Source organism: Pangasianodon hypophthalmus, chromosome 16 (genome assembly GCF_027358585.1).
Source record: "Pangasianodon hypophthalmus isolate fPanHyp1 chromosome 16, fPanHyp1.pri, whole genome shotgun sequence".
NCBI lineage: Eukaryota > Metazoa > Chordata > Actinopteri > Siluriformes > Pangasiidae > Pangasianodon > Pangasianodon hypophthalmus.
Window position 1 is genome coordinate 13,988,128 of NC_069725.1, and position 22,213 is coordinate 14,010,340.

A 22,213-nucleotide genomic window follows, 5' to 3' on the forward strand; every position below is an offset into this window, starting at 1 on the left:
AGAGAGAAAGACTGAAAGATTGGGTTAGTGTTGAAAGGAAAAAGTAGGACGGAAGGAAAATATAATGTAGAAGATGTGAAAGAGATATACATGAAGTGAGGGAGACAGAGCTGACAGGACTTTTCATACCTCTTTTCATCTGGATTTCAGTGCTACTCATTTCTCTCCCATGTATTCAGATTACACAACAAAAACATACACTGATGACTTGTTGGCCTGCTGTCGGCACTCTAACACTTAGAAGAATTGCACACTTTACATGACTCACAGGTATAAACACACTTAAGCGCTTGTTCTAACCGTGTGATACAGCGAAGGAAGGAAGAAATGTGGGACAAAGACTTAGTGGGAGAATATGGGAAAATTGTTTGGCATTCTGCACATCTGAGAACATGACATGGTGAAAAAGGTGAGAATTACTGTAGATGCGTGTTCATAAATCGTAGATATTCTATTTGTAACACATGGCAGTGTATTTTTGTGGTTGTGTGAACTAATGTAATTGTCACTTCCTTACAGCTGAAGGTTATTAATCAGTGTATTATCATTCATTCATCTTTAGTAACTGCTTTATCCTGGTCAGGGTTGCAGTGGATCCAGAGCCAATCCTGGGCTCGAGGACGGAGAATTCACCCCAGATGGGTCGTCATTCCATTGTGGGGCACAATGCACACACATTTACCCATTCATTCAAATTCTATGGGCAATTTAGCATAGCCAATCCATCAACATGCATGTTTGTGGGAGGTGGGAGGAAATCGACATGGATGTGAGAAGAACCTGCACAGAAACTCTACACAGATGGTAACCTGAGCTCAGGATCGAACCCAGGACCCTGGAGCTGTGAGGTGGCAATGCTACCCACTGCACCGCCATGCTGCCTGGGTTATTATTAACAACAGCAATTAATTAATTTATTTTTTCTCCCCCAATTTTTCACACTGTCATTTACTCAGATTTTTTAAATTTTGGATTTGGATATTTTTTTGCATATTATTACTTTAATAAAATATTACTTAACAAAGACTATGGTACTAATTGAGCAAAATGAGTTTATGAAGATCATGGTGCAAACCAAACAAACTGAGCTAATCGAGACTGCCGTGCAAACTGAGGGATTAACTGAGGCTATAAAAATCTCTGGGATATTGTTGTGCTCTGAAAGAATTATAGATTTCTCTTTATATGTTGTTGGGGTACCTGACATCAATTGCTTTGACATTATTGCTGTTAGTCTCATGCAACTAGAAGCTGACGTATATGCTATAATGTATACATGCGTAAATAATGACACAGAAGCACAACATCATTTTTGCAAAGAATAGTGCTTGCTAAAAGAAAGGTAGACCTATACAAATGCTACAAAATATATGTGTTTAATATGATTTGAATTTTTTTAATTTCTTGCGAATGTCCAAATTCCGCACATTTATATATTTACGTCTAAAATCCAATTTTATGTCGTAATTCATGATTCCATCCATGTTCTCTTCATCGTGGATATCATACGGCCGTACATCTTACAGACTAAACCATTAGGCTGAGAGGTGTGTATCTGTATGCGAGCCACAGTGGATATTACCAGAAAGGAGACACAGAAAATGAGGTTAGACAGTCAGACAGAGAGTGAGGTATGTGCGCATATCAGTGTAATTACGTGGTAGGTGTGACATGGTTTAGCTGATTGGCTCTTCAAAACTGAGCGAAATTGCCTTTCTTGGCAATATTTGATCGCTGTGTGGAGCCAAGTGACTTTACGCTTCATTTCCTTCACAGAACGCTTTCCTACACCTCCATCCATCTCTTCATACAGGCCACCCCATAACCCAACCCCCAATTTGCAAACTCATCAGTCAGTCTCCTCTAATTCTTCTCTTAACCATAAAGGACCCTGAATCCAGAAATTTTATTCACCAGGCTTTAAACTCTCAACCACACCTACTTCTAACCTCTTCCTGGCATGATGTCCATAAAACAAAGTGTTGTTGCTGTTACTTTTTTTCCCTCCAAGATATCACTACTCTATTACATCAACAGGCAAATTAATAAATTTGTAAATTCGGTTTGGTTACTAAAGTAAAGTTGACGACGAGCATTGAGATGCATCACTTTTTTGTCTATATGTTATCACATTTAGTGAACCATTAATAATTTTGAAGCTTTGCTCAGAATAAAAAAATACTAAACTCTTAATTATTTGAAACATACTGTATTGTACTTAATACTAATAAAGAAACTGTTCAATTATTCAAAATTTGTAAACTATACAATTTTTTGCAAATCTTAAATATGCTACATTTTTTAATCCAGTCAATGTCTATTTTTAAGGTAGCTATTCGATATTTGATGATATCACTGAATCTGCTATGATGTAATACAATACGATATGATTTGATTGAGCAGTTTTTGATCGATATGTGACCAGCTTTGTTAAGAATCTGGATTAGGCCTGCCGGTAATTCAAGAATGATGACAATGTAGAGAAGGGCTATTTTAAGTATCAGAGATATGGGCAAATCACCTCGCTAGCCTATTTATACAACAGTTTAAAAATTGTTTTTTACACATCAGTCGTCTGTTCTTTTTACAATAATAATGAATTTACAATCAATTATAATTGATAATAACCAGATTGTTGCCTCAGTAAATTTAAGTCGTTGCCTTTTTTTGTCCAATCATCACACCCCTAATTATTAGCTATATAGCCTATTTGATTCTTTCCGTCTTTTTGGAGCAAAAGTGCTAAAAAGTACTTCATACCAGTGCATACCAGCCCACATCAAACACTGTCTCTGATATACTGCCTAATGTTATGGAACAACTCACTTCTATGTGATGGATGACATTGGTCTCCAAAAGATGGTCACTAACAGGTCACTATTTTACATGTCTAAGCAACCCCAGAGTCTGAAATTCACTGGTTACGTCTTTTATAATTCTTTTGTAAGGAGACCTTTTCCTTTTTAAACCTGGAAGAAGAATAATTAGCTATTATAGTGACTGCATGTATGATAGAATCCTACAGTTAATGCCAGTTCTCACTGAAAGTGTTTCTGACGCATTCACTTCCTAATGCCAGTATGACAGAATAGATATTCTTTCACTTTAACCAACTGTCAAAACACAAGACCAAAAAGCGGCTCAGCTTTTTTTCTCACTTGCACATGGGAGTGATGCATACTACACAGAAATTTATTTCAATCTCACACTCTCATTTCTGTATACTGGAATTGCAGAGCAAAAATGGGGGAAATGGTGGTCAAAAAGAATTAAAAATCCAGAGCCAGGCCATCTCACACTGCACAGTCAGATTCATCAATTTACTACGCTCCTGGGAGGCAAGACCTTCCTGCAATGCCAGTCTGCAAAAAAAGCCTGTTGCAATAAATAATAATAACATTCATGTCATAACCATTGATTCACAAAACACCTGCCAGCACAATAATGGAAATATAGGGGGGAAAAAATGCTCTCTTCTGATACAAACACAATCGTTTGCCACCTCTGGGACTCATGGATTTTTAATAATCGACATTTTTTATGAGCAGCCGAAAGTCAGTCATCACTTTTAAATACTAGCAGCCTGGTAATGACTGGAGGGGGGAAGAGGGCTTGGGTGTCTGCTGAGTCAGATCTGCTGCCCTGCGGGGCTTACATACACACACACACACACACACACACACACACACATTCACTTTATTAGAGACAGACAGAAAGGAGGGATTGGTTAGACTGTGCGTAGAGTGAGAGAGTGAAGTAGTGAGAAGGACAGATAGGCAATGAATAGGAAGATGGAGGACAGTAAGGAAAATACAAAAAAAAAGGTGTAATTAATTTCCGTATCAAGTCTCTATGCACTCAAGACCTGCAGAAAGTGAGAGAGTTAGAGAAAAAGCGCGAGAGAAAGACAAGAGAAAGAGAGAGAAAGAGAGAGAGGGAGAGATCATGTTTCTACTAAGTTTATTCTGCGCTTTTTTGCTATTAATGTATGTGCTTTCAGCAGGCACGCTGCAGTGTACCCCAGCATGTTAGAGTGCACTGCAAGCAATTTTTAGCTGGCTAATAAGATAAACTGATTATATATCACCCGGTGGTGGTTGATGTGTGTCTATGTTTATGATTTCTGTCCAAGCCAGACCTCTACTCACTTCTCAGTAAAAATATCCTTTGATGAATTCAAACTAAGCTGCAATACAGACACCAAAATCTGACAGCAAGAGAAGAAGTAATGAAAAAACATGACAAACTCTTCATTTTTCCTCATGACTTGTGGCCTCCAGAGTGTCACATAATAGACTTGTGGGATTGCTGACATCTTTCTTTCCTGGCTATAAGGAAAGAAATATGTGCCAGTGCCAATTTTAAGACCAGAAATACACTTCCTCAGCATCCTGTAAGGAGAAGGCCTTGAGCAGCAGTATACAAAATACATTGTTATTGACACTGATTCCTGTAACTAAAGTTTTTCTCTTTTTGAATTCATTCAAATGTACACTGAGAGGTAATAAGAACTCCTTCTGAGAGCATAATATTTGACCAGTAATGAAAAAAAAGGTTAATGCTAGTCTGAATGATGAGAGCAAAGTAAAATCTCTATAGATGCTGTGTGTTTTTTTTTTTTTTTTTTGCCATGCAGAGGAAAATCGGAGATGAGGCTGAAACCTCACACGGAAGCATTATCTTAAATTAATGGCTGGTCATAGAGTTGTAGGTAGCGAAGTCTCTGACAGCTATCCAAAGACTTTCATTCAGTTTGAATTGCATTTAAGTGTTCATTAGAACAGACGCACTTTAAAAAGTCCATCTGGCGTTGAAAATGGAAGCACAACGTCATATCGGAACAAGCAGATGGCTTCCTAACCAGAGCTGTTTGTTCTCTCTATGTAATTAAAGATGGCTTTAACTTTTAATCATATTATTTTTCTCCCCTGGCTCAGCTGCTTAGACTGAGTCTGTTCTGTTGAACTGGTGGCCTGTTAAGGCTCAGAGTCAGTAGCACAAATCAATATCTAATTAATGATATTCAGGTAAGCATAAGAAACACCTCCACTTTCACATTCACAGCATTAAAGTAGAATATGAATCTATGAAAGATATATATATATATATATATATACAGGTGAATAGAAACAGGTTATAGAGCCTTTCCTTGGTATAACTGCTCCTTAAGATATTAAAAAGATTAGGCTTGTATTTGCTGTACAGGGCTTGTCGTTCATGAAGCTGGTGGGTAGAATAACACCACCACCATTCCTCACACTGACACATTAATCCAGAGAGTTTCCAAAGCATTCACTATAGGAGAATGTATTGTGCATGAATACAGGCATGCAATCACAAAGACACAATAGACACATTAAAATGTGGACAATCCATGAGTATTGGACCTTTGCTGTAGAAAACACAGTAACTTTGAAGTAGAAGATAGCACATATAGAAAAGCTTGAGAGTGCATTAAATTGTATTTGGAAACATCACATTGTCCTGACAGTTTGTAGGTGGTGTGTGTTCTTAGTATCAAACAGCAGAGCTCTCTTTGTAGTCTGTATCTGTTATAATTTACTTGGAGAATTCAGTCAGGTAACTCTCTGGGATTCTGGTTTTCAGGGTGACAAAAGCAAAATCCAAATATAAAGGACTGGATTGGGCTGACAGAAATTTCCTACCATTGCTCCAATGGAAAGGCCCATCACAATTTTTTTTATTTTCAAATGCTTCATAGTCAAAGGTCTACCAATTGCACAACCATTCTTCTATTCTTTTGTTTTGTGATGAAACCCACCTACCTTGGATCAAGAGGCCTTCCACTATTTGAGAAACACAGGAAGCCCCCGAGGTGGCTCAAAAGATCAATAACAACTCTAAAACTATCAGGATCAGCTGCACCTGAGGCTCAGAAAGAAAAAAAATCACTCTTGTGCCGATCAATACTATGCATCAAACAAACTTCTGTTTCTCACATTGATCTTTCCCTGCCTGCACTTTGTCAACTCCCACAATTTCATACTCAAAGCTTGAATGCAATTATGCTGAAATGTGCTCCCAACTGCCTGACTTCAAAAAAAATTAGAAAAGAATGATAGAAAACAATGATATGTCCTGAACTTTAAGACTTTGTGCCTTCATTATTTTTCTTGTGCATGTGAATTTACATTTTATCACTCTGTAGCACTATCTTGGAAGTCTTTAATTAACTTCAGGAAATTGAAACTCAAAAGACAAACATTTAAGGATTGTCTGCCTGTAAACGCTGTCACAGAGGTGGTGAACTGTAGCAGCATACTGGCATCACATCATCACATTTCCTTCGTGACGGAATGGTGCATGTGACAGTGAGTGGAATGACAGCAAGAACTCAGGAGGGGTAAAGAAAAACACACTTATAATTGGATTGTGAATGCCAATTACAGAGGATTTTCAGTGCAGTCAAATGGATTCCTTTTCTTCTACAAGTAAAGATATAGATGAAAGTCTTTTTTTCCCTTCGATTTTTTTTTTTTTGCTTGGAATTCATTTACTGAATTGATTCTCTTACACTAGGAAATTTAGAACCCTTAAGAGTTCTTTGATTGTTCCTCTGGGACAACCCTTAAAGGTTCTATGTAGAAACCTACAACAGAGTGTTTCCCTTTCACAAAAGGTTCCAAGTAGGACCTTGAATTGAAAGTTAATAAATATCCAATAATCCTTTGAAGAACCAGAAGAGTGTACTGCATTAGAATTACAAGAATTACAAGTTATTAGAAAGTTTACACTTTTATCCAAAGTGATTTACAATTGAGGCAACACTTGTTTAAGCAACCAACAGTGATACAAATGCTGCAAGACTAACTTCCCCTCATGTATTTAGCTCTCTGTGGGGACTAATAGTAATGCTAAGGCATTTCTAGTTCAATATATTGTCCCTAGATTTTCCTAGTTTCTCATTAAATCCCTACCCTGTCTGTTTTGGTGTATTATAGTGAACTTAGTCTCTATGCCCACGTCCTGCTCTCTTCTATGGGACTGACAAAAACTACAGAAAAAGAAAAAGATTCATATCTCTCCAAGACACCCCCCCGGCCCTGTCCTCTTTCAGTCACCCTCCCTCCAACTGAACCTCTTCCTGAAGCTCCTTCCTCCAAAGACATCAACACGCACACTGCAATAGCACCATTATATACTATCATGATGCAAGAAGTGCTAGTGCAGGTGCAGGCCTGTTGCTTAGCCACCTGATATGGAATTATATGGAGCAATGCCCACGCTGATCGGATTTTGAGAATTAATAAGGTATGCCACTGCTTGGTTACATAAAAACTCTGCACCTACAACAGATTTCACGTTAGATTTATATGCACAGTATTATTTAGTCAAAAGTTATTAATGTTAATTGCAATAAGTCATAAAGATAGCAATACAAGACCCACATACTCATACCTGGTGTATACTCATCCTCATTTTTAATCTGTTTGGATAAAATTGTTAAAAAATTAAATAGACAAATCTTCAAAAGAGAAAGAGTCACTTTAAGCCTTTAAGAAAGATAAAGATTAATCCCACCACCCCCTTCTCAATGTCATGGCCACTGTCGTTACCATGGTGACAGGCCATGCATCTGATGGATGGTTGGTTTCCTCCCATGGTGCCCCTGCGCGATGCCGTAACAATGACAAATGACACATAAGGTAACAAATCTCTACTTGTCCCTACGGCAACAGAGCACAGAAAAACACAAACCGTACTTTGGGACGGGTCACGGCCCCTCCTCTCATCACAGCATCTACTGCTGCACAGCAAAACATACACACACACACACACACACACACACGTATATGCATTTATAAATGCCAATGTAGGCATGTGCTGCAGCGAAACATTTATAAATAGTTTTGTAAATAAAAGCTGCAGCCAAATGTACCCACAAGGTCAAAATCATTTACATTTCCATTTGGTTATCACCAAAATATAAAACATGCCCCATCCCACACACATATATGTATGTATGTATGTATATATGTATGTATGTATGTATGTATCTATGTGTGTATGTATGTTTGGATTGATGGGTGTATGTATGCATGCATGTAGGTATGGATGGATGGATGGATGGATGGATGGATGTACAGATGGATGGAGTGGATAGATAGCAACTCAAAGTTTCCAAAGAAATAAGACATTATTTCTGACAAATATCCTTTATCAGTGGTGCATGGAAAGTGCTTCTGAGGCTGTAAGATGTGAAACCTGTGGAGATTTCACCTCCTACAGTCTCAAAAACACTTCTACTATTATTATTACTCAAGTACACTGCAGTTACTCCTGGTGAATATATAAACCCTGTTGCTGCCATACCCGTTATTTTCACAGGCACACGTTCAAAAGAGTATTTTGGATGAAATTTCTTCTAAATATAATCTGTAGAAATAGAATGATTGATTAGCTCTGGTTGTGTCCTGGTATTTAAAACATTAAAATGTCTGACTGCAGAATCTCCATAATGCGCACGTCTGCCACCAAACACAGATTCTTGTTATGACTATTGAACGAACATGCCTGCCAATCACTATTGGATTGACAGCTTCAATTCACACATTCTATAAGCTCCCACACTTCTTTTCTTTTTCAAGAGATCTTTTTAAGGAAAAATTGGAACTTTTCCAGCGTGCCCCTGAATTGAAAAATGTCATTTTAAATGGATGGATGGCTGATTCTAATTATACTGATTGATGTGTGGGTGAAATTTGTTAACCTAATGCAAAAGTCATATTTTAAATTTAAAACAGAGCCTTTTTTAGTACATCTGGGGGAAAGAAATTGAGCATCTGAGTTAGTGATGTCACGAAATGACACACAGGCTTTGGGAGTGCAAATAGGATGATTTCTCTTTTTTTTTATTATTATTATTACTTTTTACTCCCATTTATCTATAAGTTCTCACTTATCTTATCTATTACTATATGACACCTGCCAACCAGGAATAATGAGGATTAACACAAGCTTTCAATGAGGTATGTGAAACCAGCCACCACATCTTTTTGAACTGCTGCTTATGCTACATCATAGCGTAGCAACAGTTGGAGGAAAGTTCTGCATGATCTCTTCCGCATAGAGGTCACAGAAGCCCACAGTTGGTTAATGTCATTCCGACTGACAGGGGAGACACTAACGCCATCTCTCCCACCAAGACAGCAGAAGTAATTATGCTCTCTTGAACTCCTGATCATGGATGGTTCTTGCATCATTAGGATTCGATCCCATGATCTCCCAGTGATAGGGGGAACATTTTTCTTTTCTACCACTCTGAATTGGTATTAAGTTATATTATTCCACTGACTATGAATCACCAAGTCCCAGATGATGGAGGACAAACCCTAAAGCAGGTCACCTCAGTGAGACAGAAAAACAAAATGAAACAGAGCGACAGGCAGATTGAACCTGATGTTCCATTAGCAAAGCCTTCTGGGAAATCAGAATGCCTGCTTTCTGGAACACATTGTTTCCCATGAGAGAAAGAGAAAAAGATAGGGAGTGATAGAGAGAGTGCTTCCTATAATTCCCCTCTTCCATCTCCTCTGTATATATTCATGTAACTTTCACTCTCCCATATCTTTTTTCTTTCTACACCCCTCTTTTTTTCTTCTATCTTCTTAGAAGTCTGTCTCTCTCACACACAAATACACACATGCACACTGTTAACACTGTACAGTTCAAGGTTGACCTCCCTTGACTGCAACCAGGGGATAGCTGGGAAGATTGAAACCATATGTAGAGAAACAGAGTGTGTGTGGGAGAAAGAGATCTTTATCATAGACATCTGGGGAGGGGGGATAAAGTTCTTGTCTGTGTGCTCAGTGTATGTGGAAGACAATGGGAAGGTGATGAATGGAGTACGAAGATATAGATGGAGAGGGGGGAAAACATCAGCTCCTTTCTATCTCAAAGAATTCGACCAGACGAGTCCAGAGAATAACAGGCAGAGTATCAACAGGTGAAAGCTAATTGACTTCAGGGTCAAGAGGAAGGAAGTGAAAGGCTATTTAACAGGTTTGCAAAAGACACAGTACAGGCTGGAAGAGACCATGCTTATGTTTGTATATACAGTATAGTATTATGCATTCATGATTGTTTGTATTTCTCAAGGCAGAAATAATCAGGAATGTGTACGTCTCCTTCAACTAAGGATACAAAAGCGTTCAGCCCTGTTTCTGTGTCTGTGTGTGTGAGAGAGACAGAGACTGATTACCTCAAAGAGCCCCCTCTCTGACCCCATGTCCCATTTTCAACCCCTTCTGTTCACCAGCTCTTGCCCTCATTCTTCCGTTACCCCATTTCATTTTTCACATCTCTATTCTATCCTTTCACACAGTGCCTCCTCTTTCACACCGCACTCCCCTGCCTTTGGACAAATTGCTTTTGTTTTTCTTTAATATGTAAAGCCAGAAGAACCTGTTTCTGACACACTTGAAAATCAAACATCTTTACTGAAGGGTGGAGGGATTAAGAGTAACAAAAAAAACATAGCCACGCCCCCTTGGCCAGCTGTCTATGTCATTTGTCTACCCCCGTCACTCACCTGTCAAGCCTCGGTTCGGCCCCTTAACGGCTGATGGGAATTCCTTTGTATGGCAGATGCCGAGACTCTGGGCCTACAAAACAAGCAAACAGTTCAACATCATTCCACACTGCGAACCCAGTCAGAATCAGTGAAGAGTGATGTGTTCACTCCTTTCATGTGATCCTCTTTTTCAGTGTGGGTTTCGGCTGTGGGCTGTGACAGGCAGTGATTGATTTCAGGTGCTGGTCAGCTCTCGCCTCCAATGCCATGATGAGAAAAAGAAAATGCTGAAGGGAGATGCATTTACAATTCCCAATCAAAAGACCTCTATGTTCCCCCTCTCTCACGTCCCCTCCATCACCCCCGCCCCCAGGTCTGAATCGGGGTCTGACCAGCATACTGATGCCATAGATTTGTGTGCTTCACTTGGACGAGCAGAATGACTTTCTGGCCCTCAGCTTGCATTGTTTTTTTTCTCACTTTTTTCACAGCTCTGCCAGTTCCCACTGTGCTGGGAGAGGCATGAGAAAAAGCAGGCCCAATTAGCAGAGCATGGGGCTTAGCAGGGGCCAGACAACTGTGCCACAAACAAACACACACACACACACACACACACACGCACGTACACACGCACGTACACATGTACACACAAGGCCAGGAACTGACAAGTTCATTGAGAGCCACAGGGCAAAAACCATTGCAGGATTAGTAATAAGAAAAGAGCTTAGGGAGATCTTAAGCCTGGAATGTATGTCCCTTAGCTTAGCTGCTAATGACAGTGTGGGAAAGCCAGCTTGGATTGATAGGATGATAGAGAGATAGGTATTCTCTCTCTTCCATCGACTAGATGAAATGAAAACAGTAGCCTAACATTTAGTCCAATTAAGATGACAGGCCACCAATCACTGGAATTAAGATGATCGGTATCCATAAACAAAGGTAGAAATACATTAGAGAACATCATAGGTAGTTCAGGGTAAAGTTTATGAATTGGGAGAAAAGGCAGTTTGTTTAGACATGTATAGTAAAGTTACACAGAAAGTGTAGCAACTGTAACCCACAAGAGGCAGAGGCAACAGGATGTATGTAAGCATCAGAAGCATGGCTTAGAAAGTGAAGTATAACCACATGCAAGAGTAGATAAGCGCAAGGGTACACAAACAGACTTAGCATGAAAAAACAAGATTAAACACAACGAACAGGTGTGGCCAGAGTCTGGGAAGGAGGCGGGGGATTAGAGTGAACCTGGAAGAGGAAGAAACCAGCAACACCGCATTAGGTGATCGATTAAAATTTTAAATTCATCCACAAGTAGGAGAACATTGTAAAAAACTGAAAAAGAAATGCTATATTTGTGATGGGAATTGTTTTTGAGGGAATCCATGTGTGAACAGACAGAGAATGACAATAGCGTGCTAGATGGAAGGTGTCTCTATCCCTCTCTCGCTCCCTCTCTGTTCTGCGGCAGTGAAAGACATTGCAGTGACATTGATAGGAGACACACGCTCAGAGATCACTCAACAGCCTGCCTCCAGCCACAAGCCTCCACTCTTTATCACACTCTCACTCTTATAGCTTTCCACTTTTCTCACTCACTTTGCCTCTCTCTCTCTCTCCCTGCTCCTCTAATACTCTCACTGCTGTTATTTTCCTGTCCTATCCTCGCCTCTGTTTATCTTAATGTGTTCTTGCTATTCATCCTCTGTCTCTCGCTCGACATAATTCTCTCCATACAGAAGTAAGTTAGCTAGCATAGATTAAATTAAATCCCATCAAGATGAAAGCAGACACATGCACAATGCAATATTAACAGGCTGGCACCCATGGGAGAGTGTGTCTGTGTGTGTGTGTCCTTGATTAATGTAAATCATTTAGGTAAGCTGGCTGTTTTTCTCCAACAGCTTCAGTGGCAGCAAACAGGACTAACCACGGACCCGCAGTTGTCTAGTAGGAGAAAGAGGACACGCACTATTCTTCCCCTGTGCGTCATCGTCTTTCTCAAATAAACTACTTGCCCTCTCATTGTAACCAATTTTGGTAATATTAAAATAATTTATATAAAATTAAAATTTAGATATAAAATCTTAGAAAAATCCATTCTACATAGAGAGAAGAGACAAATTAGGTGTCTCAGTCTTTTCTCAGTCTCTTCATCCTACACTAATGCTGCATTCATGGTGCCTTGTAAGTGGTAAATTGCAAGTTGTAATAAGGTCATTTCCCACCTCAGCATGTTCCATGTGCGAAGTGGAAATAAAAAACATGGACGCATCCACAAATGCGTGTCTTTTGTTTGCTCTGACAGAGCACGTAAAGCTCATAAAAAGCTACTTTAACTGCACTTTTACTTGCCTGAGTTGCTACTGGTACTGTTCTACTATAGTGAACTTCAAATATTCATGCAACATTTTGGACTGAAATTGCAGCACAACAACAACAGAGGACAATAGCGAGTAGCTCAGCAACAATGTTTATGATTACCTTCTCAAAACAGCAATTATTATGGTCAGTGTTATAGATTTAACCAAGTATTCTGTCTGTATATTAACGGATCTAACGTCAACATTGATATAAACTAATTTAGAAAGTAGAGAAGGGTTATTTTACACTATACACAGTGTGCGTGGCCAGGTTGTTTTGACATCACTCCGTAAATGGGGAAGGAACTGGTAGTAGAGAAGACTACCCCAAGTTGACGAGTTGAAATTTCAAGTTGAGAGGGCATTTTCTGTGTTTTTTTTTTTCCCGGTTGTAGGTGGGGATTTACAAGATGCAACTACGCCTTGAATGCAGCATGCGACCAAGTACAGGGGTCAGTACTTGAAGAGATTTGTTACATGTTGAGTCTTTAACTGCATGCTTCTACTCTAAATAGATGCTACCAATTAGCACCTAAGGAAGCTTACCGTGTCCTAAAACACAGCAATTATCAAATAATTGGTGAAAATGCCAAATGCCTTAATTACATTTGGTCAAATGTGTGTGAAATTGGGCAACACATAATCCCATAATATCACTGTCATGTAATAAGGCAGTCAGTCAGCTTTGTAAGATGGTACATGTGGATACATTCTGCTGTAAATAAAGCATCCAACACAGCTGATGCTGCCAGACTTTGAGAGTACCAGCTTGCCTTCTGTGTCATTTTGATGTATAAGCATTGCAAAAATGCTGGAAGTCAAGTGTGTATAGCAATAAAAGTAAAACCTATAACTGTTCCAGTGAAGCATGATTTCTTCCCCACCATACCTCCCTCTTTCTGTCTTTCTTTGCCCGGTAGACACATCTGCCCGCAAACTGCCCGAGCATCCCGTGTCTCAGATGAATAACTGAGCTGCTTTTGGTGCTCAGTAAGATGAGCTGATGGTACTCAGGCGCCCTGCATATCACCGCTGGTCTGTGAGGCAGGTTAAAAAAAGAAACTGCAAACCATTAGTGTGCCCTGAAGCTTCACACAATCTTCATAAGAATACACTGCGATTGATGCATTGCAGTGTTTAATGAAATAACCTTATCCAATAAACCAGGTGTTTCTCAAAAGCACAGTGATGTTCATTAGTCAGTGCAATACTGCAATGCTTTACGTCATTTTTACAAGCCTTAGCCCCGGTATTGGGTATGTTTTCTATTAACTGCATGGATAGACCACATTCCTTAAAGAAGAGCGCTCGGTTCAGCTTGCACACACCTCCTGGGTGTAAACAGCTCTGGGAACAGTGACTGAGAGAGATGGGTATGATAGGATTGGAGTCTCATGAATTGCCAGGCTGTCTCTTCCTCAAAGTGCCGAAATTGGTTCCAGGACCAACCTTGAGGCAGCTTAACATTAATTCCATCTGTTTTCCTTCCTCTCCCTCTCTCTCTCCTTCTCTTGCTGTCAATTGAATCCAGAGCTCTTTCAAACATCCAATTAGACTATACTGGACTGTTCCAGGGGGGCGATTTTAATGAATGCTGGTTTAGCATGCTCAATGATAATCTCTCTTTCCCCACCTCCACTCCCATTCTTTTCATTCTCACTCTTTCTTCCCCTGGGCAGCAACGACAAATCATGCTGGAGCATAAATGAGAATGCACTGATCAATCAATCTTGCTGCTGCATATGAAACAGAGGGTGAAAAAGCTAGAGAGAAAAAGAGATTATGCAAGGGACTGAGAAAGATAGGAGGATAAAAGAAGAGAGGGAGAGTATGACAGCGAAAGTGGGAGTGAGGGTGTGAGAGAAGACTGGAAATAACTTGGGCAAAAATCCAATCTCCCAGTCATGTAGCAACACTGATGGAACGTACTTACACACAGACAGGACCCTATCAACACCCAAACAGAGTGGGGTCACACTGAAGAAATGAGAAAAAGGTGGAGGGGAAAGGGGGGGGGGGAATGGGAAGCACATGAGGAAAAGGAGAAAATACGAAGGAGAGGTTGCTGTGAAGAAATCATGGTGAGAGGAGAGAAATAATTCCCATTTGACCTTCACAAGTTATATGCTTTTAATACTCGAACGTCCTAATGGATTAGCTATTGAAAACATGAAAAGCGCAACAGTTCTTTGGCATCTGAACGACCAGCTCAGTATCATGAGGCCAGGCAGGTTACCAAATGGAGGTGATTTACAACTGCAATCATAAGGTCATAAGTTCTAACATCTGTTAGTATGTACAGCATATAACTAAATTGTGCTGATAACACAGTGGTTTCCTTTAATAAGTTAGAGATTTCAGAATCTTTTACTACCAACTATCTTTTTTAGTCTTAGCCCAAGGGTTTTACTCGACATCACTTGCCAAACTAAGCATGTCTAATCAAGCCTAGTGCTGGACCACAGTCCAGCAGTTGCACATTTCAGATGTTATGAAACTGCAAAATAGTGAAACTGCAGATGCATCAGAGACACAATGCAATTTTCCCACAAATCTGTTTAGCTCCATATCCATCACCACAATCTTGTTTTACAGTTGTTTAATTGAAAGGATCCGTCACTCTCAGATTTGACGTGCCTTCGTTCTGGAACTTGGAATCATGGATCTCACACCTCTGCAGCTTCTTTTTCTTTTAATAAAAATAAATTTAAATGAAGAACACCTAATAAAATCATTTTAATGAATGATCATTCTTCATATGTCACCCTTCTAAAAATAGAGTCATCTCATTTTCATGGTGACCAACTGATAATCGTAGCATACTTGTGTTATCAGTTACATGTGCCCACACATCACGTAATGTATGTAAGTATATGGTGAAAAAAGGCAGCTGACTTGTCATTTCTTGTTGTCATTTCTTAAAGAAGTAAGCAAAAGTGATGGGGCAGAACAACATGCTTAAAAAGCAAGAAAGGGGTCATTACTGTTTCTGAATTTTGTTGGCCCACTGCTTGCAAAATTCAACCCTGTGCCATTTGTGCACTTCTGGATTTCTAAATGGACACTGACCTTTCACAGATGAGCTGAGCAAATTGCAAAATTGGAAGTAGACTGCAAGTCACATGACTATGTTTTGGCATAATTTGGATGATTAAGAAGAAAGTCGGTTTTCACTGATATCAATTCTTGTTGTAATATTCATGTAAGTCCCCGTATTCTGAGCAAAATGTTTATTGTAAGGTTAAGAGTGTATTGTGACACAATTGGAAATGTGCAGTTGATACCTCCAGACCTTCCATGGCATCACTGAAATGTTATGGATCCATGTTTCACCGTCATCATACCTACGCTACTAGCCCTATATGATGGCATTCAGCCAGTGTTGGTACTGATAAAGAGTACTAGTGCAGGAGCCGGTGTTTATTGGAATATAGTTGAAGAAACATACAGCAGTAGCAGAGTTCCTTGCAACATTGAGTTTAAATAGATATAATCACCCACACTTTGTGTTTATAGCATCAGTTAGTGTAATGTAAAGAAACTTCAGCACATGTGGCTTTTTACAATGAGGAGTAGTCAGTCAGAAAAAATGCCTCTTCTAGGCTGGTTTGCTTGGCAGACCACCACTTGGCATTTTAAGACTGTATACACACACACACACACACACGTACACACACACAAACACACCGCAGCTCACAGTAATTGCAATCAATCACTTGTAAATGTGAAGGAGTAAAGGACTAATTGCTCAGGAGAGAGAGAGCTATAGTCAGAGAAGATAAGTGTGTGAGCAGATCCAAAAGAGTTTAAAAAAAAAAGAAAGAAAAAAAAAAAGGTGATATGTGACAGGTATGACATAGCCCTTGGGGAGAAGTTGCACTTTTAGTGACAGCTTTCTCTTTAGGTCACCCTGTAGGCTATACAATTTTACTGTCAGTGCTGTAATGTAAACTTGTTTTTGTGCACACTTTGTTAAAGGATCGCAATCTCCATTTCAAGGGTGAAATTACCTGGCAACACTTCTGAGCGATCTCCAGTGAGACATGAGCTGACAGTGAGGGTGAAGATCAATGCCCTTTTGTGTCTGTGTCTGTGCTCGCTTTGTGTGCTTTGTGTAAGAACATGAATATGCAGAGTGATACTGGCTCAGAACACCCCAATTTCTGTTATTTACATCCATGCGTAATAAATATATTAATGTATACATCTTTTTTATAGTAATTACAAATAAACACACTAACACCTGGAGGTGTGATCAATCCACAGGAACCATCACTTGTTGCCTGCACAGGGACATACAAATAAGAGCTAATATGTATAAGTGCTAATACCAATAAGTATTGCTTTTATGGTTTAGATATTAATTTTTCAAATATTATTTGTTATCAAATATCAAACTACTTCTATCACTATTATTTGAAAATTACATTTGATCATTAAATGCTTGAAGGATTTAGGATTAGCACACTATATGCCCAATAACTGGGTATTTAAGATTCAGCAATAGAGCTCAAATAAATGTGAAAATTATGAACTTACACACAATATCAGAACACACTTTTTTATATATCAACATATTTCTTAAAAATATGTGAGAATAAAGTGACATTTATCCAGATCCCTTTTCTTGCATCGGGCAACAGTTTTTAAGATGAAAGGTTTAGACTTGCATTATGCAACTAGAGCTAACACATAAACATCATTCGAATGTGGATTTTTGCCTGAAAATGTATAAATATTATGAAGATTTTAAAAGTTGAACAGTAAATTAGTTCTTACAGCCCTTTGCTGCTTAAGGAAATTTTACAAAATTCTACCCTTATTTGCTGTCTTCGTGTCACTAGTTGTTATCTTTTAATGATGTTCAGTGTGGCAATACCTGTAGAGTTTCCTGCTGCTTGTAGTATGTGGATGTGTTTGCATATAATGAGACTTGTTAGGCAAATCACTGGTATGACACTATTCTTGCACATCTCTCTCACTTTGTCAAACACACAAAAGTCACACAAGTTTTACACCCACTTACACCAAGTTGTATTTTTAGTGGCCATTAGTTATTATTGTTGTTATTATGAAAGATCTCTAAGACAGGACACTAAAGGTAGAAAAAACAGTTTGGGTTACATCAATTTTTTTTTAAATAAATTGCATCTACGTATAACATGTCTTACATGTCTAAACTGTAGTAATAAAATTATCAGAACTCATCAGAAAGGTGTTAATTTCACTGTTTTTGCAAACTGCAAAAATCTTTAAACTGATGAAACAGATGAAAGCTTTAAGCCCTGCATATATGGCACAATCACGTCACATCACATATAAAACCCTTTTCCTCAAAATCAGTTTTTGTCTCTATTCAGAACCAAAGAAATCTCAGTTTCTAGATGGCCTGCATTAATTCATTTATATTCCTCTAATAAAGCCAGTCTGCCAAGTCATCACTCATGGTTGCTAAGCTAAATTGTCGAATTTAATTCCCGTGCTCTGCATATAATCTCAGCTAAATTGCTTAATTGCTGTTAGGGATCTGGTGTTACACTGAAATTATATTATGTGCTCAGATTATTTTCTCTGCAGGGATTAGGATATGGGCCCTAAAAGAGGATTATAAGTGCGAATGAGCTATAATGACAAGTCATGACCCCTCCTCTGCATTCCCATGTGAATGAATCCACACACAGAATTCATTCACTTCTCTCCATAAGCTAAGTGTTATACTGGAATAGAATGGCTAAAGCCAAGGTCAAGAGAAAAAGAGTGTGAGAAAAAAAAATTTAAATGAGAGCGAAGACCGGGAGTAGTGAGGCAAGAAATGACAGTGCTCAGGTTGACTTGAATTGACGCAGACGAAAGCATTAAAGACAAAAAGACAGACTGTCATATACACACTGACACAGAAAGAGAGAAAGAGACAGACAGAGAGAGAGAGAGTGAGAGAGAGAGATAGATTCACTAATCACTTCACACCCTCCCTCTCTCTCTCTCTCTCTTTCACTCATGTTTGTATTGTTACACTCACTGCATGTCTTTGTCTGAATGAGAGAGTGTTTATTAATGTGTGTATTCATGCTGACCCAAATGCTTACATACAGTAGAGACACATGTATGCCATTTGGCCTGTACCAAAGGTTTATGGACACCTGACCATCACACCCATATGTGCTTGTTGAACATCCCATTCCAGACTTATTCTCCCCTTTGCTGTTATAATAACCTCCACTCCTCTCAGCAGGCTTTCCACTAGATTTTGGAGCGTGACTGTGGGGATTTGTGCTCATTCAGCTACAAGAGCATTAGTGAGGTCAGGCACTGATGTCGGTGAGGAGGCCTGGTGTGCAGTCAGCGTTCCAATTCATCCCAAAGGTGCTCAGTGGGGTTGAAGTCAGGGCTCTGTGCAGGCCACTCGAGTTCTTCCACTCCAACCTTGCCAAACCATGTCTTCATGGACCTCGCATTGGGCACAGGGGCATTGTCAAGATAAAAGAGGTTTCAGCTCTTTCTATATAATATTCTATACAGTTGTTTGCTTCTAACTTTGTGGCAACAGTTTGAGGAAGGCCCACATATGGGTGTGATGGTCAGGTCACTACATACTTTTGGCCATATAGTGTATGTCTTATTCTCACTGTAAGAACCTTCCACTGGAATAATTATTAATGCAGCTAAATAATACTCTGCCTATTTTTAATAAAAGCTGTCTTTTTTTGTAAAAATAAATAAACTCATTAATTTAAAAAATCTTCATGGGGATCAGTCAGATGTCCCAAACTGTCAGATACCCCCCAACACACACACACACACACCCCAGAGGCAGCACAAACATATTCAACCATTTGTATGTTAAATGAGCTGCTGACCCTAACCTTTCCCCTGTGTGTGTGTGTGTGTGTGTGTCTAGCATTCCTGCAGCTCTAGTGAATATGTCTCTGTGAGCAGTGGCTTAAGGCCAAGCCTCAAGTGATAAAACATACTGAAAATGTTTATGTTGGCTTGTTACTTAGAACCACGCTGTCCTCTCATGGACGTGGAGGAATTGTGGGTCAGGAGTTCAGACAGGCAAAATCCTTGTCCCAAAAATAAATAATGTTGAAATCAAAGCAAAAGACCTGTCAAATTAGTTACTCTTCATGTCTCAACTATGTACTGCCTGCTGTTTTGTCAGATAAGACCTTGAGTATGCACCAATCCATCTTCTTCTGCATGTAATCAGTGTGTGTTCTGTGCAGCAGGGTCTGTGTAAACATGTTTTTTGTAAGAAGCAGAATCTCCCCAAAATGTGAATGAGTTCAAGAGGAAGAAATAGCAGGGTTTGTGTGTACATCAGCAAACTGTCAATAAAACACATACTTCATATGTCTACTCTTCTCTCTGACAGTTTCTCAGCGTATTTGTGTTCTTGCTTGCTTTCATAAACACTTTATTACAACCACATGTTCCTTATCTGCATCCACTCTATCAATAATATGATCAATAACAGACATGTTTTGTGCTCTGCAATGATTTTTATGCAGTATGACAAACGTAATTAATGCGGAATCCTGTAAATGTGTGTGTGTGTGTGTGGTATTTCTACAAGATGGGAAACAGTAAGTGCTTATTTAATTCATTATTTGTATTCATTTTTATTTTATTAATTATTATTTATTAATATTAATTAGTGTTTCCTTACTTTAGGAAGTGCACCCAGTTATTCACTCTAATGTACACTCTAATGTAAGACAGAGATTTATTTTTCCTCACTTCAGACTTTGGTAAGTCTAATTTTTTTCAGAATATTGGCAAGACTCTTGTAACAACATGTAAGATATTATTTTAATAAGTGTGCATGGATGATGCACAGACCACAGTACAAACACAACGTCTTCCACTGAATCTAATCAGAATGTGTCTGCGTGCAGGAAAGTGTGTGAAAACATGTCTGTCTACAGGATGCATGTCTGGGGAGAGTCTGTTTCATTCTTTTCAGTAATGTCTTTGTGTGATCAGTAAATGTAAGCAATTCAAAGAAAAAGAAATAGCTTTCTTTATGTGTGTACGAAATGAAATTAACACTATTTCTGTGTATATATGAATCATAATCCTGCCACTTATATCACTCTTACAAGTCCTTGATGCATGTGTAAAAGTTCTGCAATACAGTCATTTCACATCTCCTCATACTCATAGTATACTCATAGTCTGTGGGTTCAATAAGAGCATATGTCAATCAGCCCACACGACCACAAAAAGCGATGATGATAATAAAGTGAAAAAACCCGACATGAGCACTTACGGGAAACATGCAGACACAAACTCCTGCTGATTAGCAAACACACTATTAGATGGGTGAAGTGATCCTGAATCAGAAGACTGAGCTCCCTGCTGTTCTGTTCACAGCAAACACAAGAGTGAGTGGAGCGGGCCTTTTTTTTCTTTACTTAAGACTTTGTTTGCATCTAACAAAACTGAAAAAAAGCCACTATCCGCGAAATCCAGGAAGCTCTCTCTTTCTCTCTTTTCGGAAGTAGAAATCCCAGATCAAGCCCGATTCTTTCTACCCAGGTGACCCTGAGAGCTGGCAGTGAGCTCTATCCTGCTTCACTTGTCAAACAGATGAGAAAGAGGGAGGGAAGAGCCCAGCTAACAGACAATGTTATTAGAACATTTAGTATTTATTTAACAAGTTAGACTGTAACATTTCAGAAATACCTTTCATGCAGAAAAAAAAATCTGCTTTAATACTGATTTGTTTCACAATGTTTTTAGAACATTGCTTAAGCACATAAATACTTTGAGCACCCAGAAAACTCCAAAAGAGATTAGACTTTCTTCAAACAGAAGCTTAGAAAAGGTTTTGCTGACCTAAAATTGTTAGCCAGAAAGAAACATATAAAAACAATACAGAGACCATAAAGAGGATCCAATATTTTGCTAATTTTCAGTTCACTGTTATTATGCTATTACATCCAAACCCTATGCTATTCTGTATCACACTATGGTTTAAATATAGTGTATGATTTATAGCAGCTGTGTTGTCATATAGCTAGAAAAAGGTCAGTTAGGTCAAGATTTGCACAGCTTCCTAACAGAAGATGAAGGCTGAATGTGGATGGATGTATAAATAGATGGATGGATGGATGTGCAGGCGGCAGATAAATAGAGCAATCAAGTGTAGGCAGGACTGAGAGAATCAAGTTGGGAGGAGGGAGGGAAAAGGGGGCCCTAGAGTATAAATCTACGTATGAAGCTGAGGCAAAAGCCCCCCAGTAAGACCACACACACACACACACACACACACACACACATTTGTATCTTTGTGGGGTATTTCCACTGACTT

The 22,213-nt window shown here is 39.1% G+C and overlaps 1 protein-coding gene across 4 annotated transcripts in view; it reads right to left on the reverse strand.

The window, feature by feature from the left end:
* sulf2b (sulfatase 2b) overlaps nucleotides 1-22,213 on the reverse strand; it is a 133,043-nt gene that overhangs the window by 106,682 nt on the left and 4,148 nt on the right. For 3 of the 4 annotated variants that reach the window (XM_026920633.3, XM_053241028.1, XM_053241029.1), the window contains exon 2: nucleotides 10,556-10,628. The exons of the other annotated variant lie outside the window; for it this stretch is intronic. The gene's annotated coding sequence lies outside the window, so the exon portion shown is untranslated. The remainder of the gene's footprint in view (nucleotides 1-10,555; nucleotides 10,629-22,213) is intronic. 4 annotated transcript variants of the gene reach the window in all.